The sequence below is a fragment of the Lissotriton helveticus genome, chromosome 1_1 (assembly GCF_964261635.1).
Source record: "Lissotriton helveticus chromosome 1_1, aLisHel1.1, whole genome shotgun sequence".
In the NCBI taxonomy this organism is placed as follows: domain Eukaryota; kingdom Metazoa; phylum Chordata; class Amphibia; order Caudata; family Salamandridae; genus Lissotriton; species Lissotriton helveticus.
Genome location: NC_136057.1, coordinates 382,807,722 through 382,831,862, shown reverse-complemented (window position 1 = coordinate 382,831,862; position 24,141 = coordinate 382,807,722). Strand labels below are relative to the sequence as shown.

At 46.3% G+C, this 24,141-nt stretch overlaps 2 long non-coding RNA genes across 2 annotated transcripts in view; both read right to left on the bottom strand.

Annotated features, from left to right (window-relative positions):
• The window catches only part of LOC144769620 (uncharacterized), a 49,447-nt gene extending 43,227 nt beyond the window's left edge, over positions 1-6,220 (bottom strand). The window contains exon 1 of the long non-coding RNA XR_013598734.1: positions 6,111-6,220. This is a non-coding gene — a long non-coding RNA (uncharacterized LOC144769620). The remainder of the gene's footprint in view (positions 1-6,110) is intronic.
• Positions 6,221-15,540: 9,320 nt separating this feature from the next.
• LOC144769613 (uncharacterized) lies at positions 15,541-21,922 on the bottom strand. The gene is made up of 4 exons (XR_013598733.1): positions 21,790-21,922; positions 17,094-17,222; positions 16,937-17,002; positions 15,541-15,639 (listed from the first exon to the last, which is right to left on the bottom strand). It is a non-coding gene; the product is annotated as an uncharacterized LOC144769613 (long non-coding RNA).
• Positions 21,923-24,141: the final 2,219 nt, after the last annotated feature.

Here is a 24,141-nt window from a genome sequence, read left to right as displayed (position 1 = left end):
AGACAGCACTATCCCGGTGCACCGTCACCGACGTTAGTAATGGTAGGGCTGGTGGATGAGTTGGTTCCTAGTGAAGGGGGGAGCTACCTGGTATGGCCCTTTTCTCATTAGGAGATAAAGAGATGGTCCAGGAAACCTGTCTGCTGGATGACACTAAGAAATACCTGCAGTGGGTAACCATCAATGGGAGGAGGGTGGAAGCTCTGAGAGACACAGGAGACAGTGTGACATCTGTGAGCTGTCAGTGGGTGTCTGAGGAGCAGGTAATTCCCAATGTACTTCACCCTGTAGTTGCTGCAGACAACTCTGAGTGCCTGTGTAAGATGGCACAGGTTCCCTCTTAGTGGGGTCTTGGTTCCTTCCTTTCAAGGTTGCTGTGAGTCCATCCATGCCGGTTGATTGTCTGCTTGGCAATAACCTGGAGACTGAGTTCCCCTTGGAAGGAGGTGAAACACCAGGCTCATTTGGAGATGCTGGGGCTGCCTTAGTGGACGTGTATGATCATTTGGTCAATGGTAGCCAGTAAGGGAAATAAAGAGGACCTGGAGCCTGAAACAGTGGCTCAGGTGCAGGCCAGAAATAGGAGGGGTGAGTGGGTAAAGGAAATCTGCCCCAGAACTTCCCACAATCCAAGAGGAGGCTGACCTTGAGGGGAATGCCCTGGAACCTACAGGGGAGCAAGTTGCCAAACTGGGAGACCTACTCAAGCTGACTCATTGGCAGCAGAAAGGGATCCCATCAGGGAGGAGTACTACAAGGCACAGATGGAATGCCCTACTCATGTTGCTTTATAGCAGCAGGCTGCAGACCAGGCAGCAGGTGATTATACTTGCTCACATTGGATTTATTGAGAGAATGGTCTCCTATATAGTGAGCTTAAGCTTGCTGAGCCAGGGTAAACCTGTGTGCTGGTGGTACCCGAGTGCTTCCGGAACATTCTACTCGGTCTAACTCTTGATGTGCCTTTGGAAGGACATTTGAGGCACGACAAAACCTTTAAAAGGCTTGCAACACACTTCTTTTTGCCCCAAATGCGATGATACACTGAAACTCATTGTAGGTCTTGTGAGACTTGCCAGGTAAGCGGCAAGTGGCTAGCAGCAAGAGCAGAGGGAAGTGTAAGGCTCCCCTCCAAACTTTCCCTGTTGTTAGCACCCCCTATGTGTGGGTGGGCATTGATATTATGGGCCCACTGGAACACAGCCTTAGGCAATAAGTATATCTTGTTCTTGGTGAACCATGCCACCCAGTACCTGGAAGCTGTCCCACTCAGGACAATCATGGCCCCTGTGTTGAGCCTTGCATTGATGGGGATCTTTTCTTGTATGGGTTCCCGAGAGAGGTGGGCTCTGACTGAGGTACAAACTTCATATCTAGGTATATGAAGTCTTTATGGGAGAAGTGCAGTGTAATATACAAATGTACCACTCTTTACCAAACCCTCAAGAAAATGGGTTGGTTGAGAGAGTCCACCAAATCCCTGAAAGGCGTGATAAAGGGTCTTACAAAACCCATGAGATGCAAGTGGGACATTTTCCTTCCATGCCTGTTGTTTGCCTACAGGGAGGTACCACAGAAGTCTGAAGTAACTATGCTCCTGGCTACAGATGATGGAATGGAAGAGGAGAGAGAGTTTTTTCCTGACCTCCTTTCAGCCAAGGAACAGGATGGATAAGTGGCTGGTGTGAACCTCTCTCCCACTCTGACTCCAAAGAAGCAGAGGGAGAGTCGCTAGATGCTGGGACAGTTTGCATCCCTGCTCTCTCTGACCCTCGGAACCACCAACTGGTGTGTCCATGATGTGAACACGGAGACAAATTATCTGTAATACGCAAGATTTACAGGTTATCTGAAAGGGTAAGAGCTAGCATCAAGGAAGAAGTTTCCAAGATGCTGGCATTAGGGGTAATACAGCCCTCCAACAGCCCCATGGCTAGCCCAGTGGTATTGGTCCTGAAAGCTTCTGCACTAGGTGCCACTCAACTGCTATTCTGTTTGGACTACCATGGGCTCAATGCCATCACTAGGACTGACACGCACCCAATACCAAGTGCTCACTGATCGGCTAGGAGCTACCCAGTACCTCAGCATGTTTGATCCAGCATCAGGGTACTGGCAAATTGCCTTATATGATGGGGCAAACGAGAGGCCTGCACTTTCAACACTGGAGGGACACTACTAGTTCTATGTCATGACCTTTGGGTTGAAGAATGCCCCTGCCACATTTCAAATACTGGTCTACCAGGTACAGCCTGGGCTGGAGGAATTCAGCGCCTCCTACCTGGCTCACATTACTGTGTTCAGGACCAGCTGGAGGAGCACTCACAACACCTCAGTGAAGTGTTGTAGGCTCTGCAATAGGCAGGCCTCAATATCAAGGCCAGTAAGTGCCAGACGGGGCAGGGCTCTGTGATGTAGTTAGGGCACCATGTAGGAAGTGGCCAGGTGATTCCCCTACAACCTAAGATCAACACGATTCTGGCTTGGGAGCCCCCCAGATTCAGACAGAGGTGAGAGCTCACTGGATACTATAGATGGTTTGTCAAGGGGTATGGCATCATTGTTGCCCCCTTGACAGAGCTGACTTCAAGGAAGCAGATTGATAATTGATCTGGACTGATGCCTGTCAGACCGCTTTTGATGCCCTAAAATCTGCCATATGCATTGCGCCCATGGTCAAGGCACCCAATTTCTCCAAAGAATTGGATGTGGGAGCAGTTCTCTCACAATTGAATGACGAGGGCTTGGACCACCCTCTAGTAGGAGGCTACTTCTCAGGGAACGGAGGTAGAGTGCAATTAAGCAAGAAGCTTTTGCTGTGGTCTGGGAGCTGAAGCAGCTAAGGCCCTACTTGTTTGGGATTCAATTCCCGGTTCAGGCAGACCACAGGCCCTTCAGACGGCTGATGCAAATGAGGGGTGAGAACCCAAAACTGGTGAGGTCGTCCATTTCCCTACAGAGGATGGTCTTTACAGTGGAACACCGCCCTGGTACAGAACAGTTCAATGCTAATGGTCTGTCCAGATTCCTCCGCCTTAGTGATGAGAACTCCCAAGTCGTTGAGTAGTTCTCCGTACTTTTCAGCTGGTGGGGACATGTGTTAGACTTGGAATCCTTGGCGTGGTTTTCCCTGACTTTTTTGCCTCTACCTCCTGTATTTTTGATGCTGTGCTGGATTGTGTTTTTTCTGGCTTAGATGCTTTGGGCACTCTGCCACTGCTGATCAGTTCCAAAGTGCAAATGCTCCCTGTGTAAATGGTTATCCATGATTGGAATATTTGATTTACTAGTAAGTCCCTAGTAAAATGCACTGAGTGTGCCAGGGCCTGTAAAGCAAATGCTACTAGTGGCCCTTCAGCACTGATTGTGCCCCACACAAGTAGCCTTTCAAATGTAACCCAGAACTGCCACTGTGTGTTTGCGCACGCAGTTTTCAACTGCTGTGTTACCTGGAAAGTGCACTCACTTGCCACACCCTTACCTTCCCTTTTCTTACTTGTAAGGCACCCTTCAGGAAGGCCCAAGGTACCCCCATGGGCAGGGTGCAGTGTAGGTAAGAGGTGAGACATGTGCTGGTGTGTTTTACATGTTGTGGTAGTGCAAATTTCATTTTTTCACTATTGAAAGGCTATCTGTCCCACAAGCTAACATGAGAGTTACTTTGTAATATCCTAAAAGTATAAATTTCCACTCACAATTTAACAACATATCTTTTTAGGGAGACAGTTATTAAATTGTGTGTTTGAAAATGTAGGCATGTTCTTATTCTGTGTGCCTCTGCTGGTTTGTGTATTAACTGTCTGGTTTTGGAGTGACTGGCACTGGGGATGTGCATTCACTCTATATAGCCACAAGGGGGGTTGAGGTATGTCCTGCTTTTCCTGGGTAACTAAGAGCTAAGCTGAACAGATATTGGCTGCATTTTAAAGTGGTGGGGGAAGTGCTTCTAACACCTGACTAGGCTGTGTGTCCTCTGCACAATGTTGTCTTTAGCTCCTGTAGTGATATTGCACTAAAGAGGATAGAATTGGTTTGAAATGGGCTCAGAGGCCCTAGACACAAATAGAACAAAGACAAAATAGGGTATAAACAGTGTACCTTAAACCCCAGCTAATTAGATCACTTCTGGACGTAAGAGGAATTTTTGCCAAGGAGAAGAGCTGGAGAACGGTGAGGAGGAGTACTGCCTCGTTACAGGGTATTTGCTGGGTTGGTCTGCAGTTGCTGTTTCTACCAAGGAAGAGAACAAATACTGGAACCTTGCTGTGAACTTGCTTGAAGAAGGATCTCCAAAGGCTTGTGTGTGCTGGCCTCCTGTTCTGAAGTCTCAGGGACACAAAGACTTCACCACCAGCTCTCCTGAACTCCACTGCTGGGAGTTCTGACCTACCAGGCGTTGCCTATTCCAGTTTTGGGCCTCCGGAGGTTGTTCCTGATGTTGGGAGCTAAAGAAACATAAAAGAAGCAAGGAAAACAATCCCTGATGCTAACAGCAACGCCAATGTGACTTGCACCAAGGCCAAGCACACTGCTTGTGAAGTGCTCTAAGCTCCTCCTGCCCCCTAGCTCTAATGCCCTTCGACGCATTTTGATGCCTACAGTTCTTGGCCTTCCTGACGCTAGAACTCGCACTGACGCTGTCACCACCAGCGCCTACATCCCATTATTGTAGCACCAATAACTACAGAGTGTGACTCCATGAATCTTCTACTTCGCATCACCTCACCAGAACTGATGCCTAACCACCGAAGCAACTGACTTCCCCTACCCTGGACTCAACACGTCACCTCTTCACGGACACGACGCCTCAACTCCCCGTGGCAGACAGGAAGCAGGCCTCGACCTTGGAACCAACACCTTATCTTCACAACGCTGTGCATTGTCCAAAGACTTAGTTCCAAGGCCTGGTTGTTTGGAGGTCCATGTGACTCCATGCCCGACACCGTGCACCTCTCAGCCAGAACCGTACTTTGGATAAGTACCAGTCATGCCGTCGTAACAGCCCCAGGTGCAGCTATTTGTTTGCTTTAAGTTGTATTTTTGAAATAACTGCCTTAAAGGTATATTTTACTACCTGTATGTTCGATTTGTGTTGTTTTTTTCTTGTTTGGTTTAAAGATACATTAATTTTCTAAACGGGTGTGATGTCAATTTGTTGTGTTTTCACTGTATTACTGTGGGTTTTGAGTACAAATACTTTACACATTGCCTTTGGAATAAGTCTGTCTGTTATTGCCAAGCTACCAAGGTAAGGTAAGGTAAAGTTTATTATGCATAGTTAATTAAAACTAGTGCAAAGCATGTTCCAAAAGGATCGTAAAATATCATACTTTAAAACCGTTAAAAAATAAACATACGATTAAAAGGTACAGTGTGGCTGACCATGCGCCTTTTTACAAAGATGGAACAGTGGTTTCCCTTGCTTCCTTCGGTCCGTCTGCTTGTTAGCCTGTATCTGTGTTGTTGATCCCCGGTTCAGGCGGTCTTGGAATTCTTTGCTCGACCATCACGAGAAATTTGACATATCTGCAGTTCAATTTAGTGTTTGCAGGATTCAGGCTACCAATGGTGTGAGCATGGGTTATCTAAAGTGTTTATCCCCCTTACCCTGACTAGAAGCAAGGGTCCCTACTTGGACAAAGGTACATTCCTCTGCCAACTAGAGACCACCATTTCTAACAATAAGGCTGCTAAAAGATATGAGGTGGAAGGGAATGCAAAGGATATATGGCATTGGGTGTGGTATCTCATTCCAGCTATGCTGCCCTGTTATGGTATCTGTAAGTATAATACTGTTTGATCAAGAAAGCCTTCTCGACCAACATGTTTGGTGACTAGAATACTTAGTCCTGGCTGTGATCCTCTTTACTTCACCAAAACTCTCTTTTGAGCTTAGAACTACACAACATCTAATAAGGGAAAGCTTACTTAAAAAGGGTGCAGGAGAAATCTGCAGACAGGAGGAAGTCGGCTGCTTGAACAGGAAATATAGAAAACACAGGCAAATAAATGAATATCAAACAGTACAATGGGAGTTGAAAAACAAGTAAATAGTAAGTATACACAAGACTAGGTGGAATAGAAAGTAAGAAATAATAAACATGACTTACTGGGGACAGCAGAGCTATTTGTTGTGACGCTGGTGATGGTTCTCGTCCCACCTGCTGCAGCATATGTGGCAGTGGTGGCAGGCCTAGGTGCACTCTTGCTCTTCGGTGCTTATGAAAGAAGATAAAACACAATAATTGGTAGTAACCTTTACAAACAAAACCAATTTGACCTGCAGAGCATTGTACTTTATAAATCAGATAGCCTATTCCTAGTTTCCTAACCCTAACCTTAAATAGCATTTTGAGCTATCCATGCATTCTAGCAAATAATCTATCCATCTCTGCCCCCTTTTGATGCGTTAGGATGGTCTGCCTTTGCGTACTGCACATCAAGGAGATTCGGACTATGCGTTAAATAAAGCCATAGAGAAAAACGCTAACAGCCCTGCTATACTACTATTGTTAGAGCGACATCCCTTAATCCATCCAGTTGAGCACCTCGCTGGCAGACGAAGAACAGAATCCTGTCAGTATCATTCACTTGATGTTCGCTCCACTCCTGCGTTCCTTTACCTTCCCTGTCATGCTGACATCATGCACCACTACTCTATCAAGGAATTGTTGTGCTATTGCCTCGAAGGATTGTTTTTGTGCGGAGAGGTGTCCCTTCCTGCACAAAACAATCCATGCGCCATGCCATATAATGTAGCATCCTTGCACCATGGCACAAGGGTGGCCGCATTGGCATTAGGCAGCACACGTGCACCAGCACAGAGAGAGACCAAGAAAGTTATCTTGCTGCCCTGTGCTGCATTACATCGATAACTCTGACCCTTGATGCACTCAGCAATGTACTGTACAGACTAACCCTTCCATATTTTCATGCCCATATTTTCATCTCCACTCCTTTTGGAAAAAAGTCAGTGTATGCAACTGCAGGCACTCTCTGATGCAAAAAAGTGCATTTATTAATGTGAGTGGCACACACTAAATTCTCTTGCCTGCTCATAAATAAAACGTCCTTTTTGCACCAGAGGGCATATTTGGCCACTGGCCACAATAATTGTTGCAAATATATATCTATATTATCTATATTATCTATCTATCTATCTATCTATCTATCTATCTATCTATCTATCTATCTATCTATCTATCTATCTATCTATCTATCTATCTATCTATCTATCTATCTATCTATTCAGCAGTTATAGCTACCTGGGCTATCTATCACTTACTCCCCGGCACTTACACTTCTTATGACCTCACATATTACATCACTCATGACATGGTCAGTGACATTATTCATGATATTACTCATGACATTTCAGATGACATCACTCATGACATCATCATGAGTGTGTTTTCAAGTGTTTATAGGTGTTAAATATATCTACTGCAAATGCCCTAAACACACACATTACAGAGAATGACTGGGTCAGCCATTTTGAGGGCATGTTTAAGGGCACTGCAGCCCAGTTTTCCCTATCTGAGGGGGAACCGAAAATTCAAGCCTATTTGTAGTAGAGGAAGAAGTGAGGCAAGGAATTACTGGTATGGAGCGCAATAAGGCCCCGGGTCCTGACAGATTTCCTCCCAATCTTTATCTGTCTGATGTGGAGTTCTGGGCCCCCTTGCTTAACTCTGTAATTAAAGCAGCCGTGAGGTCTGGACCTCCTGCCTCTGGTCTACCTCCATAATCGTCCTGGTTTTTAAAAAGGGGAACAGGGATAGCACTAATTGCAACAGGCCTATATTCCTGTTGTACTCCGTGGTCAAAGTGGTGAGACAGATCCTGCTGTGCAGGTTATCGTCTTGGGATCTTGACAATAACATCCTGTTGGATGCCCAGTACGGTTTCCACTCTGGCAGCCCTAAGACTGACCAATGTCTAAACCTGTTTATGATATTGAATAAGTACACGTTAGCCAGCTCTGGTGCCATCTTTTTGGCCTTTATGGACCTGTCTTCTGCATTTGATTGCGTGAACAGAGGTACACTGTGCCCGATCATTCTTTTTCTAGAGGTGGACAGGGACATAGTTTCCTTCCTACATAACCTCCATCAAGTCATTAGGCTCATTAGGATGGCGGATGGAGGCACAACGGCGGTGTTGGCGGAAAATGTATTTTTCCGCACCCCATCAGGGGGCCTCGCGGCCATAATACAATGGGCAAACATGGCCCATTTCCAGTCCTCTGCGGTGGACATGAACCATCATAAAAATGCACCCGCCACCGTGGCAGATCCAATAGAGACCCATCCCGAACGCTGGTCAAATCAGGATACCCGAAACAGCCCATCACCCCACAGCGGAGAAACCACCCAACCAGAGACGGTAGAAGCACGACAGCAGAGCGCAAAACCAGATTCCCAGTCCCCTCCACCCGGTCCCGACTGCAATGGATCCAGCTCTACAAGCCTTTCCGGTGCTGTACCTGATCCACTACCAGCAAATAATGGACTGCCGTGGACAACGCCGCAGGTACGCAATCACACAGCTACGCACACAAACACAACATACAACTCCTGTACTGACATACGGTTCCTGTCCACATCAGACACTCAGGTGGAGACAGGAACACATCCCCAAGTGTACCCACACATGTCCTACCTTAAAGAAACTCACCCCTCTGCATCCGGGTCATTCATCAACCGCAAAAGCACCGCAATGTCCCGGTCACGTCACAACAGTGGTGCAGATGAGGGAAAACCTGCGCACAATGTAGTAGGCAGGGCCGGCACAGGCAAGGGCTGTCCATAAAGATTTACAGGGCCCCACATCCACCCTTCACACACTACGCCCCCCACACCCATTTGGGGACATGCTGTGTGCTCCTCCTGTGTCCTCCCTGCACATTTCATCTTCCAGGTATAGCCAGACCCTGCACCTCACACACCAGGGAGCCTGTCTTAGAAGGTGGGGGTGAAGAGGAACACCCTGCACAGAAGCTCAGGGGTAGGGCATCCCCCCTCCTCACACCTACCTCCCACTCATGTCAAACAAATTGAGTCGAATCACAAAATGAAGACTCACAATGCATATGAACATCCACTGAACTGCCCACACTGCCTGTCAAGTCAGACACACCCCACACTGACACACAACCACATATCAGATGTCAGCAGCAATGGAGGGCAAGAAATGGGCTAGCCGAAAGTAAAGTGGACAGTGCTGGAAAGCCATGGAGCAAGCCACAAAGCATGTTTACATCAAATGCAAGAGAAGGAACATATCACACCACCCTTAGACCATCAACCAGACATGGGTGGCACAGTGAATAAAATTAAACCAAAGTGACCTCTGTGCAACAACTCAGGGAGACATCAAGGTTATATGGCCCCCCTAATCAAGCTTATATCGACCTTTAACGTAAACACCATCTCATATGCGGACGATACGCAGCTAATCTTGGTCCTGGATAATGACACCACCTAGGCGGAAGAAAATCTCCACAAATGCCTCACAGCGTCTTTCAGTTGGATGAATAATAACCACCTGAGATGTAACTCTGAAAAAAACAAAATTCTACCTTTAGGCCAACAAAACTTTTTATTTTCTCCCCTAAACTTTGGTGGCCCGAAAATGCCACCCCCCCAAACATAATAAACATGGCAAGGAATCTAGGAATAACATTTGATACTACCCTATTGTTTAAACAGCAAACATTGGCAGTTGCAAGTACCTGCTTCCACATCATAAAAAGCCTAAAGAAATTCTTTGACCTGATTCCCATCTCAGCTTGTCAAACTGTTGCCGTTGCCCTTATTACATCCAGCCTCTATGCAGGAACTAACAGATCAATTCTGCACACGCTTCAGATGGTCCAGCATGGCTGGTACTGAAGAGGCCCAGGAGATCAGCTGCATCAGCTGCACTAGATAGTCTGCATTGGCTACCAATTCACAAACGCGTCCTGTTTAAGGTCCTCATCATCACTTTTAGGGCTTTCCACTCATCAGGCCCCCAATATCTTCGAACTGGTTTTTAAGCGCTATGATCCCTCCCGAAGTTTAAGATCATCAAACGCCAATCTGTTGAAGATTCCAGCCTTCAGATTGGTGTCGAAGGGAGGACAATCGCTTACAGTCATAGGATTAAAGGCATGGAATAAACTTCTTCCACAAATTTGCCAGATTACATCGGAGTCCCTGTTCAGGAAGGCACTTAAATCAGTGCTTAATTTGTCAAAAAAATGAAGTCCATGTGCTCAAATTTTTGTCGGAGGCCAAACCCACTCTCCCCCTGGCTCCAATCACTTCCTCCACTGTCTCCACCCACTTACTCTATTGTCTCCGCCCACATCCTCAACTGGCACTGCTGAAAGTCAGATGTAACACCCGATCTGAATTTCAGCAAGGGAGTCTTCCTCCAAGTAAGGTTTTGATAGGAGGTTCCCCTGCCATGTGAAAAGTTGGAAAAGACTAAATCAAAAGTGCATTTAAAGCACAATTTTGAAAATAAATTAGCTACAATGACTAATGCATTGAAAACGGACCTGTGAAACATTCTAGTGCTCTGTGCCGATTGAGGGAAAGGAAAATACTGGGGTATGCAATTTTTAACAGAGTCTAATTGTGTATCATGAGTTCAAAAAAACAACTTTTACATATCTTATGTGACAAAATAAACCAAAACATTCCAAAAACACTCTAAACTGAAAAATTGAATACAATCATGCACTCAGGGCCAGACTGGGAACCCATAATAGCCCAGGCAAGTTTTGTTAGACCAGTCCCCATACGGTGCGGAGCGAGAGCAGCAAGCCTAATGACTGCTAGAGGGGGTTGGGTGGGATTCTCCTCTCAAGAAAAATTTGTAAAAAGAAAGAACAAAATAGTGCACAACACATTTTTCATTACAGATTTAACTGTCCTAACTTTCAGAGCATAGTAAATCGTAAATGATGACCTGACATGAGAACCCAGGCCAGAAAGCATGGAAATGCCACACATAGACACCCATACCATAAACCGTGGAAATGTCACACATAATCAATCACCCATGCCATAAACTGTGGAAATGTCACACATAATCAATCACTCATGTCATAAAGTTTGGAAATGTCACACATAAGCACCCAGGCCATAAACCGTGAAAATGTCACACATAGGCATCCAGGGCCAGGTCATAAACTGTGGAAATGTCCCACATAGGCATCCAGGCCATAAACTGTGGAAATGTCCCACACAGGCATCGAGGCCATAAATCATGGAAATGTCACACATAGGCGTCCAGGCCATAAACCGTGGAAATGTCACACAGGCATCCAGGGCATAAACAGTGGAAATGTCTCATATAGGCACCCAGGCCATAAACTGTGGAAATGTCACATATTGGCACCCAGGCCGTAAACAGTGAAAATACAGTAGAAATGCCACACATAAGGCCTCAGGCCAAAAAGCATGGAAATGTCGCACATAAGCACCTAGGGCAGAAAACATGGGAATGTCACACATAAGCCATAAACCTTGGAAATGTCACACAGGCATCCAGGCCATAAACCGTGGAAATGGCATATAGGCATCCTGGCCAATAACAGTGGAAAATGCATTGGAAATGTCTCACTTAAGGCTTAAGGCCAAAAAGCATGGAAATGTCACAGATAAGCACCTGTGTCATAATCCATGGAAATGTCACATAGGCATCCAGGCCATAAACCGTGGAAATGTCACACATAGGCATGCAGGCCATAAACCGTGAAAATGTCACATACAGTAAGCATGGGCGGATTTTGCGAATCGGCAATCCGCAAAATTGCGTATTTACGGATTCGCAATCCGCAAAATCCGCGAACTCTCGCAAATTTTGCGGATTTTTTTTTTGGGTTCGCAAGTGTTTCTGCCGTTTCGCAAGGGTTTTTTACCAGTTCGCAAACGCGAACTTACTTGTCGGGTAGCAACGGTCGCGACCATGTTGTTTCTACGTCTGGTTCATCACAGCACCCTCTTTTTCACCACTGCCACCCTCTGTTTCACCACTGCCACCCTGCGGCTCACCCATGCCACCCTCTGTTTCATCACTGTAGATTATAGGGGGAAAAGCACACCTGCCCTGCCTCAACTGACATGAATGAATTAGGGGCTGATTGATTAATGTGTCACTGAATTTGAACTTCCAGTCTGGCACCTGCTTCCTTATCTGTAATTGCTTTCTGTTGCAGTCTAATTTTTTTTAGCAGGACCTTTGTGGCATACTTGAAGCTATTCTCTGAGCCTGCTGTGAGGGTCAGAGCAGGGTCATAGAATAGTTGCAAGTAGGCTACTGAACTCTGGAGGGGCCCCTCAGGAAGCACTAGAGGGAATGGTTACTAATGATAAGATTGAACTTTTGCACCTGCTGAGTGCTTTCAGTTTAGCAAAAATCGTTTTTCGGCAATTTTGTGCGATTCGCAGGGCGCCAATTCGGGCGAGATCGATTTCGGAAGCAGCGAATTCGTGCGAATACACGATTTGTTTTTTTTTTGCGGCGTGTTTGTTCGCGTGATTTTTTGCGTGTTCGCAAGCCGCTTGTAGCACAACGTTTGCGAAGTTACCCTAGCGGTCGTACATGGGCGCGGCCATCTTGTTTGCGTGACGTAATTCCGTTTCCGGGCGCTATGTGTAATCTCGCAAAGTGTGCAGCTCGCCAGTACATGTTCGCGTGTGATCGCGGGGGAAATCTCGCGCGAACTTACCCACGCGGTCGTGAACGGGCGCGGCCATCTTGTTTTTCATTCATTGCTATGGTTCTGGGCATGCTTTCTGTATCCTCTGTCAATCTCTGCCATCCTTTGCTTGTTTGAAGATTTTTTGGATCTATTTTACTTAATATCTATCCCTCTATTTTTCTAGCTCTATATTTTTGTGTTTTTCGCTACTTTTGGTTAATTTTAAAATACTTTTTTTAACTCTTTTCTTTTCTTGTTCCCTATTCTATTTCTTATTTATTATTTACCTTCCTTTCTGCCCAGACCATGGTAAAGAGAGCCGGGAAGCAGCCCGCGAAGGGGAAGGGTCCCGCACCCCGTGCCCGGCTCCCGTGCGGGCGTTTTAGGGGGGAGCAAGTTATAGCTCAGGAGATTTTTAGTGCGGAGGAGGTGGCCGCACTAGTCTTTTATGTCCAGCGCCGCCTCCCCAGGACCATCATGGGAGGCGGCATGAACGCTACCGGCTACGGGCTCCGGGAGTGCCGGAAGCGGTGGGAGAAGGTGTGCCGGGCCATGTTTGAACACTCTGGGGTCCGGCGCACCTACAACCAGGCCACCCACCGCTGGACGGATCTCCTGGACCGGGAACGTGACTTGCTGGACGTGCTCGGCATCGAGATCCCCGGGCTTGGTGAGTAGTAGTAGCTATTTCTAGCTCTTTCATCACTACTCTGTTTTCTCCCGCTCTGTGTGTTATTATATTGCAAATTTTAGTTTTTTACCAAGAGCAATAATGCTGGCGATTACATTGTAGGTAAATTATATTTCAAAATCTTCTGTGCATTTCAGGTGCACTGCTCTCCTTCTCAGTAGCGTTGCTACTATGCTTATTTGTTTTCTATTTTGTGTTCATTTCATTGGCCTGAGAAATTATGTATGAGTGTAGTGTAAAGAACTGCGTAGTGCTAGACACTAAGGGCCAGATTTTCAATTACCGGCGCATCCCTGCAAAGTAGCAGGGATGAGCCAGTAATTGTGCGCCACGCCACCACCACCCATGGTGCGCCGGATTTACAATGCGGCGCACCATGGGCCCAAAACGTCACAGAAGCGTTACGCATCTGTGCCGTAAAGGCGGCGCATTGCTGGAGTTGCGTCACAACGATGGCGCAGCTCCAGCAATGCTCTGGGGTGCCCTATCTCCCCAATGCTGCGTCAAGCCGTAGTCTGCTTCAAGCAGGCGCAGGGTTTGAGTCACGCATCATTGTCCTAAAAGTGACTAATTGAAATCTTGTAGATTTCCCTCAGCCACTTTTAGGATGCGTTCCTGCGCCGGAACGCCCCCTGATGACGCAGGGCTTTACAACGTGATGCATCTCTCATATGCGTCACGTTGTTAATATACGCCGCACCATGGCGCCTCTTTTGTTCTGCCGCTGCGTCACAAAAGTCACGCAACAATGGAGCAAAAGAGCTGCAAGGGGCTTGTAAATCTGCCCCTACAGACTCAAGTCCTGTCCTTCCTTTGTACACCTGGCAATAGGAAGAAATAGTGGTGGTGGATTGATAGTTTGAGTATTTTAATGACTGGTTAATGTAGTAGGAAACTTTTTAGTGTTGTCGCTGATCTGCAATCACGATGGAGTTTGTCTGTCACTTAGCGTGCTGCGGACTGCTGCCTGCCAGTCCTAGGCGAACCTTTTTAGTAGTTTGTTTAGTGAGTTACATAACTTTCCAAGTCGACGGTCCGCAAATCAAGCAATACTAATATCGTAGTAGACCACATGAGATAGGTCAATATATCCCGTGGAATAGTTGTCTATTTGCTATTTCGCCAAAATATTTTGTTATTGTTCTTTTGAAAAGTTTGATTTGGTTGACAACAATCATCCATGTTTTCGGGTCTTTCTTTCTTTCATGTTGTACATCAGCTCTCCCCAGGGGCAAGAGGACAGAGGAGGAGGGGTCATCGGCTGCTGCTGCTGTTCAAGGCCAGGATCGGTCCCGGTAAGTTTTAATTTTAATATAGAGTACCTATTTTTTCCTAACGTTCCTCATTCGATTTTTTCTAAATCGTCTTTGATCTTCTTGTAGACTGTATCTAAATTCTTATCCTGCCTCTACTAAGACTCCCAGTGGTATTACTAGATTATTCTTATTAGTCTGTCTGTGTAGCTAACTAAGATTGCACAGTTGGCAAAAGGTGTTAAACGAAACGCCCATTCTAGTCAGCAATAGCTCTATGCACTGAGTGCAGTCCTCTGGGATTGTCCATAATGTCTTTTCAAGTCTTCTAAATGTTTATGCTTTGACAATTCCCAACAAAAAAAAGGTGAATAACCACCAAGAAAGAATAAGATACTACTTTACTTTTGGTTTGGATAGGAGGACAATCCATACTACTACTGTTGCAGGGACAAATCTGCACAAACAGAACTATGGACACTAAATAGTGCATTGTTTATCAATTATAATAGGCGCAGGTAGACTTTCCACATACCTCAGTGATATCAGACTTTGAAGAACCCCCAATCTCCTTACTGACTAGATAGTGTGGCAGAGTCATTTAGCTCCCGAATTCATCGATGATTGAACCCCAATGATGATTATCCAACGCAGGGCAAAAGTACGGAGTCAGACTCCAGAAGTGTCAGAGGCACGGACTCATGCTTGGAAATTGCAAAACCTTTTGCTCAGTCACTCTTGACCAAAAACCACAGAGTCTATTTAAGTTTTAAAGCTTTATTAAAAGTAAAAATATTTATTAAAATCAAGCTTGCCATAAAACATAAACGGTTGATTAAAAATGGAAAAGTGCTTAGTGATTTATTTCACACATTTATTGTGGGCGAGCCGAGCCCTCACCTGGTTTGACTTTGAACTTTAATTTTTCTTTTTGGTGCTGAATCGTTGGTCACTCCGTCCTAGTGATGATGATTTGTTCTTAGAAGTGAAGCTTCTGTCTGTTATGAGAAAAGTGGTGCGTGTTAAAAAGCAAGCATTCATCAGTTGTGCCAAAAAGTGCAGCAAGACAACACCCTTCCCTGGAAAAAGGGACATTTTTACTTTAGAGTAGACAGTCACAAATTATGAAATTGGTTTCTGTATTCACATTTCTTCATTCCTAGACAAAATACTAGTGAGTGGTGTATGTCTAGGACATCTAACATTCTTAAATGTACTTTGTAGGTGGAACATCTGGTGCTGGGCCCAGCGCGGAGGTGGAGGACAGTTCTGGTGAGGAGGCGGTGCAAGTGCCGTATGAAACTGCTGTGCGGGTTGCCACGGTAGTGGCGGGCAGTGGTAAGCTCTTATATTCCTTACTTATTGAGATTGCAGACTGCTAGTGTGCTCTCTGCACAGGTGTAGTATATATGTTCTACAGTTAAGTTACTATACTGTTAAGCAGACTTTCAAATTTAGAACAAAGTTTTTTATCAACCAGGTAGTAGCCTCCTCTAAATTTACTTCAACTCAGCGGTGAATTTTTTTTCGAGAATCCAAATCAGATCTGAGATGAACTTGATGGATGGGATGAACGAAAAGCGAAGGAAGGATGTAAGTAAGTGTGGATGGACGAGCAAGTTCATAGTAATGATGACTGACAAAGAAGAATGATACGTGTTTGATTGGTGCCCGAGGTGGCTGGGAAGGAATATGATGCATGGCTGGGTGAAGAATGAAGCAAGGATGGGTGGAAGGAGAACAGCCTGGGTGGGTGAAACAGAAACTGTATGTGTGTGCAATATATGCTTTGGTTGAAATTCAAATGCAAGTCAAGCACGGATGGATGGCTTGCGGTTTCCCAAATAAAATTAAAAGGTTGTTTTCCCATGAGAAAACGTAAGGTTTGTCCAGATGAGAGACATGAAGAAGAATGATTGACATATAGTTTGAATGGATGAATGCCTGGATCATGGTACTATCTGACTCTTAGTTAGCATATGTGTATCTAGAGAGAGTAGACGGTCACTGGATGAACTAAGTGTTACTTTGAAGAGCATGTAACACCGCACACGCATGTCCGTCCCAGTGTAGGAAAGGCAAGGGAAAGAAGTTGTAATTTTGTCCGAATACTACCATGAATAGTAGCAGTAGTTTGTATTGCAAGCACAGCATATATCCGGCTATTACGATGGCCACTCACTACCTCTGTTAATAAGTTTAGTAGAGCTCGGTCATTCATGTGTGGATGTATCACTGTCCACTTAATAAAAAGCAAAGCACCTAACGTCATCCCATATGTAAGCAAATACATACCATGTGCAGTGATAGATAATCAGAATATTTATCTTCTTCATTTTCCTTTTCTAGTATTCATTGGCACTGTAGGGTGAAAGTTAAATTAATTAAGCAGTAGCCCTTGTAACAGAGTATTCTCAGTGCCACCGTAATAGAAAATTAAGAGCATCACCACCTGCATGTACTGGACTGGTACAGCAACGCAAGTCTGTCTTACTCATCATGGCGGGCGTCTGTTTTTCTCGGGTGCAAGTTGACTGCGCTGGCATTATGCCGGCTTGCAGAAGTTAACGTACCAATTTTGCTAAACAAGAGAGAAGAAGAAGAATAAGACTGGTGTACTGTCATAGTCGACTCTAATGGAGTGAGTCCATAGTGCTCGTAGAATTGATTCCTTAAACTACCACTAATGTTAGAGCAAGGATGAAGAAGTGGGAGGTTAGATAGATACTGGCCACAATAGTTATGTACTGCGCTTGCAAGTTGCTAGTTCTACTGTGACACAACTTTCTGCTGAATCATTTTGTGTTAATCTTAAAGAGCATTGGTTACAGACTATGTCTTTCTTTCTTCATATAGATGCTCCTTCCAAACCAACACGGAAGGAGCTGGCTAATAGGGCACGGCAACGGAGGCTGGAGGCCACTGCTGCCGAATATCGGCGGCTGGTGGCCCAGGAGGAGGAGGACACGCACAGTACGTCGACAACATCCACGGCGACACGTGCATCCTCCTCTGCACTCCCTGGGTCAGCCAGCCAGAGCAGCAGGTCTCCAGCGGTGCGGAGCTGGGGTACCGCAGCCACCCGCCACCGCCAAACAGCAAAGAAATTAGCTGCCCCTCTGTTCTGCCTGATTTCTCAGATTAGATAGGACCAGCTCATCAGAGCATCACCAACTCAGCCAGAACGTTACCACCTCCCCCTACCTAGGGCCTATTTACAATAGGTAACAACATATATCTACCACCTAAGGACAGGGAATTCCTAAGATACATACCCAGACCTCTTATAATATCAGCAATCGGCGGCCTCGCGGTCCCATACGAACCCAGACAACCTACCCAGACGGCAGCAGCAACGGCGATCTCGCGGTCCCAGACGAACCCAGACAACCTACCCAGACGGCAGCAGCAATATCGGCGATCTCGCGGTCCCAGACGAACCCAGACAACCCACCCAGACGGCAGCAGCAATATCGGCGATCTCGCGGTCCCAGACGAACCCAGACAACCTACCCAGACGGCAGCAGCAATATCGGCGATCTCGCGGTCCCAGACGAACCCGGACAACCTACCCAGACGGCAGCAGCAATATCGGCGATCTCGCGGTCCCAGACGAACCCAGACAACCTACCCAGACGGCAGCAGCAATATCGGCGATCTCGCGGTCCCAGACGAACCCAGACAACCTACCCAGACGGCAGCAGCAATATCGGCGATCTCGCGGTCCCAGACGAACCCAGACAACCTACCCAGACGGCAGCAGCAATATCAGCGATCTCGCGGTCCCAGACGAACCCAGACAACCTACCCAGACGGCAGCAGCAATATCGGCGATCTCGCGGTCCCAGACGAACCCAGACAACCTACCCAGACGGCAGCAGCAATATCGGCGATCTCGCGGTCCCAGACGAACCCAGACAACCTACCCAGACGGCAGCAGCAATATCGGCCATCTCGCGGTCCCAGACGAACCCAGACAACCTACCCAGACGGCAGCAGCAATATCGGCGATCTCGCGGTCCCAGACGAACCCAGAAAACCTACCCAGACGGCAGCAGCAATATCGGCCATCTCGCGGTCCCAGACGAACCCAGACAACCTACCCAGACGGCAGCAGCAATATCGGCGATCTCGCGGTCCCAGACGAACCCAGACAACCTACCCAGACGGCAGCAGCAATATCGGCGATCTCGCGGTCCCAGACGAACCCAGACAACCTACCCAGACGGCAGCAGCAATATCGGCGATCTCGCAGTCCCAGAGGAACCCAGACAACCTACCCAGACAGCAGCAGCAATATCGGCGATCTCGCGGTCCCAGACGAACCCAGACAACCTACCCAGACGGCAGCAGCAATATCGGCGATCTCGCGGTCCCAGACGAACCCAGACAACCTACCCAGACGGCAGCAGCAATATCGGCGATCTCGCGGTCCCAGACGAACCCAGACAACCTACCCAGACGGCAGCAGCAATATCGGCGATCTCGCGGTCCCAGACGAACCCAGACAACCTACCCAGACGGCAGCAGCAATATCGGCGATCTCGCGGTCCCAGACGAACCCAGACAACCTACCCAGACGGCAGCAGCAATATCGGCGATCTCGCGGTCCCAGACGAACCCAGACAACCTACCCAGACGGCAGCATCAATATCGGCGATCTCGCGGTCCCATACGAACCCAGACAACCTACCCAGACGGCAGCATCAGTGGCGATCTCGCGGTCCCAGACGAACCCAGACAACCTACCCAAACGGCAGCATATCCTATGATTACCATTACATAAAGGGATCAATCTCACTATTCATCAGGGGTATAGTACTACAATATTCTGGATCACACAATAGTTGCCAAATTAGATGATGTACAACTTATCCTTCAATTCAAGGGCTCCTCTCTCCCTTATTCAGTTACCACTTACCTGATCAGGGTTAGCATCTGTTCACATAGTAGCATCCGACTAGAAGAACAGGTTACCTTTTCATGCAAGAACAAGAAGTACACTGGTTCACTATGCAAAGGTTATTATCAAATACAAGTTCTCCTCTACCCCCTTGCTCAGTTACCATTCACATGGACGGGAGATGCATCCGTTCACCTGACTGCACCTGACCAGAAGAAAGGTTAGCTTCCTTAATAATAACAACCTCTGCACAAGGGTTCACTAAGAACTGGGGTATCTTTATTACAATAACAACAATAGCAACACATAATAGACACATACACAGATCTGCAGGGTCTCTGTAAATACCACATCCACATCTAACTAACAGGGACTGTAAATAGACTGCACACCGCTGAAAGGAAAAGGATTAGTAATACAAGGTTAATGTTTCATGGGCACTAACATAACAGGACAGATATCACCTGATTAGTATGAAGTCTTGTTCTAGCTGTCATCTGGATTCCTCCCTCGTCTGTGATTCTCCTCTGCACTCTGGACATGCATCTGCGCTGATCACTCTGCACTGGACACCTCTCCCCCACGAACTGTCTCCGCCTTCCAGCTTCGGTCTAATTGTTTCTGCCGCTCTGATAACCGTTCGCTCCACTAGCTTCTTCATTCTGTCTGATTATCTCTGTTCAAATGTCCAATTCACTCCAGCTGCTCTCACAGATTAATATAACTTCAGTCTCTTCCAAAAGGCATCACTTCAGACTCCAGCTGATCACAACTCCTCCTGATAAGTAACTACTTCTGACTGCTGTCTTCAGCTCCAAACATTGCTTCATCTCTCTCTGTTCAGAACACCATCTACTCACTACTGCTTCTAGTTTCTCTCTCTCTGGTTCCAGCTCACTGACTGTCTGTCTTCCCTCTGTTCCAAGCATCCACTGTCTCTTCTCCCCTGCTCCATCTCCTCTCCTTCTGCACTCTAACGCTCTCCGTTCCAATCATCGACTGCACTCCTTCCAACCCAAAGTCTTTCTCCCTGACTCCGCCTCTGCACTTCACTAATATGGAATGCTGTCTCCTCATGGAAAGTTCCAGCCATCAGCCTGCCACCCACCAAATTCTCGCACCTCCCCGTACCAAGGACACATCCCCAGCCGGCCGGCCCGATGTTGTGTCTTCGGCACGAAGAAAAATACAATCCTTCGACAAGGGCCGGCCTGAACCGGTTCTCTCCAAGCGAACAACACCTCATAACTAAAACATTACCTTTACCCTGCAAGCATCTCAGTTCTGCAGGGACAGAAAGCAAAATGGAGTCTCTCTAGTTCTGGGCCTTGTAGGCCTGAGAAGGATGAAATAACACTTAGCTCTATCAGAGTACCTACACAAACCATACCAATATATAATATAAAGTCAAGACAACAGGATCCACCCTCTACTATAGGTAGAATCATGAAAGGACACATAATTATGTCAAAGCCAATAGGCAATAGATGGATTAGAGTCAACAATAAGGGATCTATCATCATATTAAGCAGCTATCCTCTAGTTTATGCTTCTAGGTATGGCAAAAAGGCCTTAAAAGGACCAACACAAGGCAAGAATAGAGATTCAGGATGGTAGCAAGCTTAAAGTCACCATCACTCATAAATAGAGCCCAAAAATCGAGCAGAACACCCCCACAGCAGGTGCAAGGCACGCGCGCACCGCCTTTCACTGAGGGTGTCCTACCTCGAGCAGGAGCTCCTCAACACCAAAACCCTGCTCGAGACCCTCCGCAAGGAGCATGCAGACCTGGCCCGAAAAGTCAACTGCAGCAGCCAGCAGTAGGAGGAGGAGACTGTCCCTTGCCCCTTTTTTAAAGACTTCTGGGGGGTGGGAATTGGGAGTTGGGTTTTCTATTTTTTGGACTTAGTTTTGACGGACATTCGTTGGGGTTTGGGAGGGGGTGGGTTGGGTCTTGCGGGAGATTATTTATGTTAGGGATATATAAATATACTTTAAACTTTATCTTAGCATACGTGTTTTTTACTGCTTTTGAGGCTGGTGGGTGGGGGTTTAACAGTAAGTTTGTTTTCCTGAAACTTAAGTGGCATCTTGATTCAAGTTGGGTAAGTACTAGTAATTGCCCAAATGTTTTCAAAACTAAGTGCCTGTCATAGAGTAAGTGAATTCAATAGTCCTAGGACCTTCAGTCTATTGTCTCTCCTAATACTCCATTATACTACCTCCCCCCAAACGCTTATCTTACCTGTAATTTGTGTTTGGAAATAGGGCTAGGCACAGGGCTGGCTGCAGGGGTAATTGCGATTAAGGTTGGCAATCCTGGGCGGATGAAATGTCATCATTGCGGTGGTACTTGTGGTGTTACACAGTGGCAGTTGCAGCATCTGAAAAAAAAGAAAATGAAACCTTGTTTGTCCTTACCGTAGCATTAGAACGGTACGATAGAGAATATAGCAGGTGACAGTACACTAGAACAGTGCCACAATGTAGCCGAACAAATGGTAAAGTATTGAAAGTACTTGCGTTGAATTTCTTTGACATTGGCTACTACTACAAGAAATAGTACTGAAGGTGAAGGACACAGCAGCGTAATATTAATTTGCCACGTCTAGGAGGCGGATGTTCGTAATGCCAATCAAGTTGATGGCCCACATGAAAATCTGCTTTCATTTGCCAATAGTGATTCAGTGTCAAGCTGAGTAAGAATATATCTTCGGATTCCTTCACCAGCCTGTTGCTATGACCTTATCCTCCCCAGCAAGTGTGTGGAATTATTGCTGTCATTTAGTCACACATCAATCAAAACCACACAGCCCGGGGGAAGAGGGTTAGGGTTTGGAAAATGGATGGGAATGGGGTTTTTTGGGAAAGTTTTGTTGAGATAAGAAAAAAAAAGCACAGCATGGACAAACAATAATTGAAGATAAACAAATCGTTGGGTACAAAGCTAGCCATAAATCTTGTAAGTGACATAAAGGAAGTGCATGCACTACTGCATGCATGGTTACTGAAAAGTAAGTAGTACTTTCGACAACCGTGAATGAAAGAATGCGACAGTACAGGGCTGCAGTAATAATTATGCGTTTTTCACTTGCCTATCTCTGCACTCAGAGAAATACTGCTTACATTAAATTAGGTTTAAAAAATAGCAGAAGTAAAACCTATAGAATGGCTGTAGGGATGAATTTAGAAGCAGAGATCAAAGAAATGCAGAGTCACACTCATAGAAGTTCACAGCAATAACATTACTTAAAAGATAATTAGAAAAGAACGGATACTGTATCTGTATGTTTTTGTAGTTGTCCTGTTGAATTTGGTAAGTTGCATGCATCCAACTCCTCCATTCCATCTGACGCTCCGTCCATCAATGTTGACCTACAGACTGCTAGTCGTTTGGAGTGAGTGAGCAACAAAGATCCCTCTGAGGCTGGATTAATTTCCCCATTGAACGGGCCAACCTCGCCTGCCGGCCTGAATTGAGGTCAGTGACCGGTCGCTCTCTTCCCTTTGGTCCCTAGACTCAGACCAACGCGCAATAATAATGTGAGCTGCTTTGACCCTCGAATGCTCTTGAAGCCTGACACCACGCCCAAAGTTCTGCTCTGCGTTTACTGCAGGTGTGACCACGAATCACGACATACCTACACTACGGCAATCTCTTGTGCCCTCGTGCAGAATCTTTCTCCCAGTCCCCGTCCTGAAGAGAACCTCGAACATTGAGGTTCGAAACGCGTCGACAATACCACCCTGTGGCTACAACTAAGGGTGCCGCTAGGATGTAAATCATACTTCCACTCTGTACCCTAGCTTCGTAACCCTGAAAAACATTATACCACAGGCTCTTGTAGACAGGCAGGCTTGTTTTCTATCTCAATCCCGCCTGTCACCTGGTTCTTCAATTCCTAGGACTGGTGCCCGTTTTCTGTTTATGGACTAATTTTTGCACTGTATATAATTGCAATTCATTTGGACTATTGTATATGTTATTGTTTTCTTTGGTGTGTCAAACCATTTTTGTTTAATTCATTGTTGCAAATTTGTAAATGTGTACATTTGTAGATACTGTATATATGAACCTTTTGATCTGACAGTGGTTCTGTTTGTGTCTGTTTTCCAAAATTTGGTGACAAATGTATAAAAAAGAAAAATAAATTCGTTTGGAATACTAATCCAGGGGTCACATGGTACAGATTGACTGTGTGACTAAGGAATTGTTGTGTGAATAATCCTGTCCAACCACCCTGTTCTGTTTTCCCTATTGTTGAGATCCGGGTTGGGCAGTTGTAGGATCCGATACCTTCACTGTTTCACAGCAGGAGGAGCCTGCTGGACAGGTACAGGAAGTTGGAGACAGTGGGGCACTTCCTTCCTCCCACCCCCCCCCCCCAAAAGTGCAGGCAAATGTCAACCTGAGGAGTTATTCTGATAAAAATCAACATTTTCAAGGTTATGCTGCCTGCTGGTGGATTTCTTGTGCGAAATTGCAAATTTTGCAATCTCGCAATTGCGAGATTGTCGCTGCCCGCCGCATCTACGTGTTCGCAAGTGTTTACTCCCGCGATGCGTTATCACGGGCCTTTATGACGTACTCGCGTTG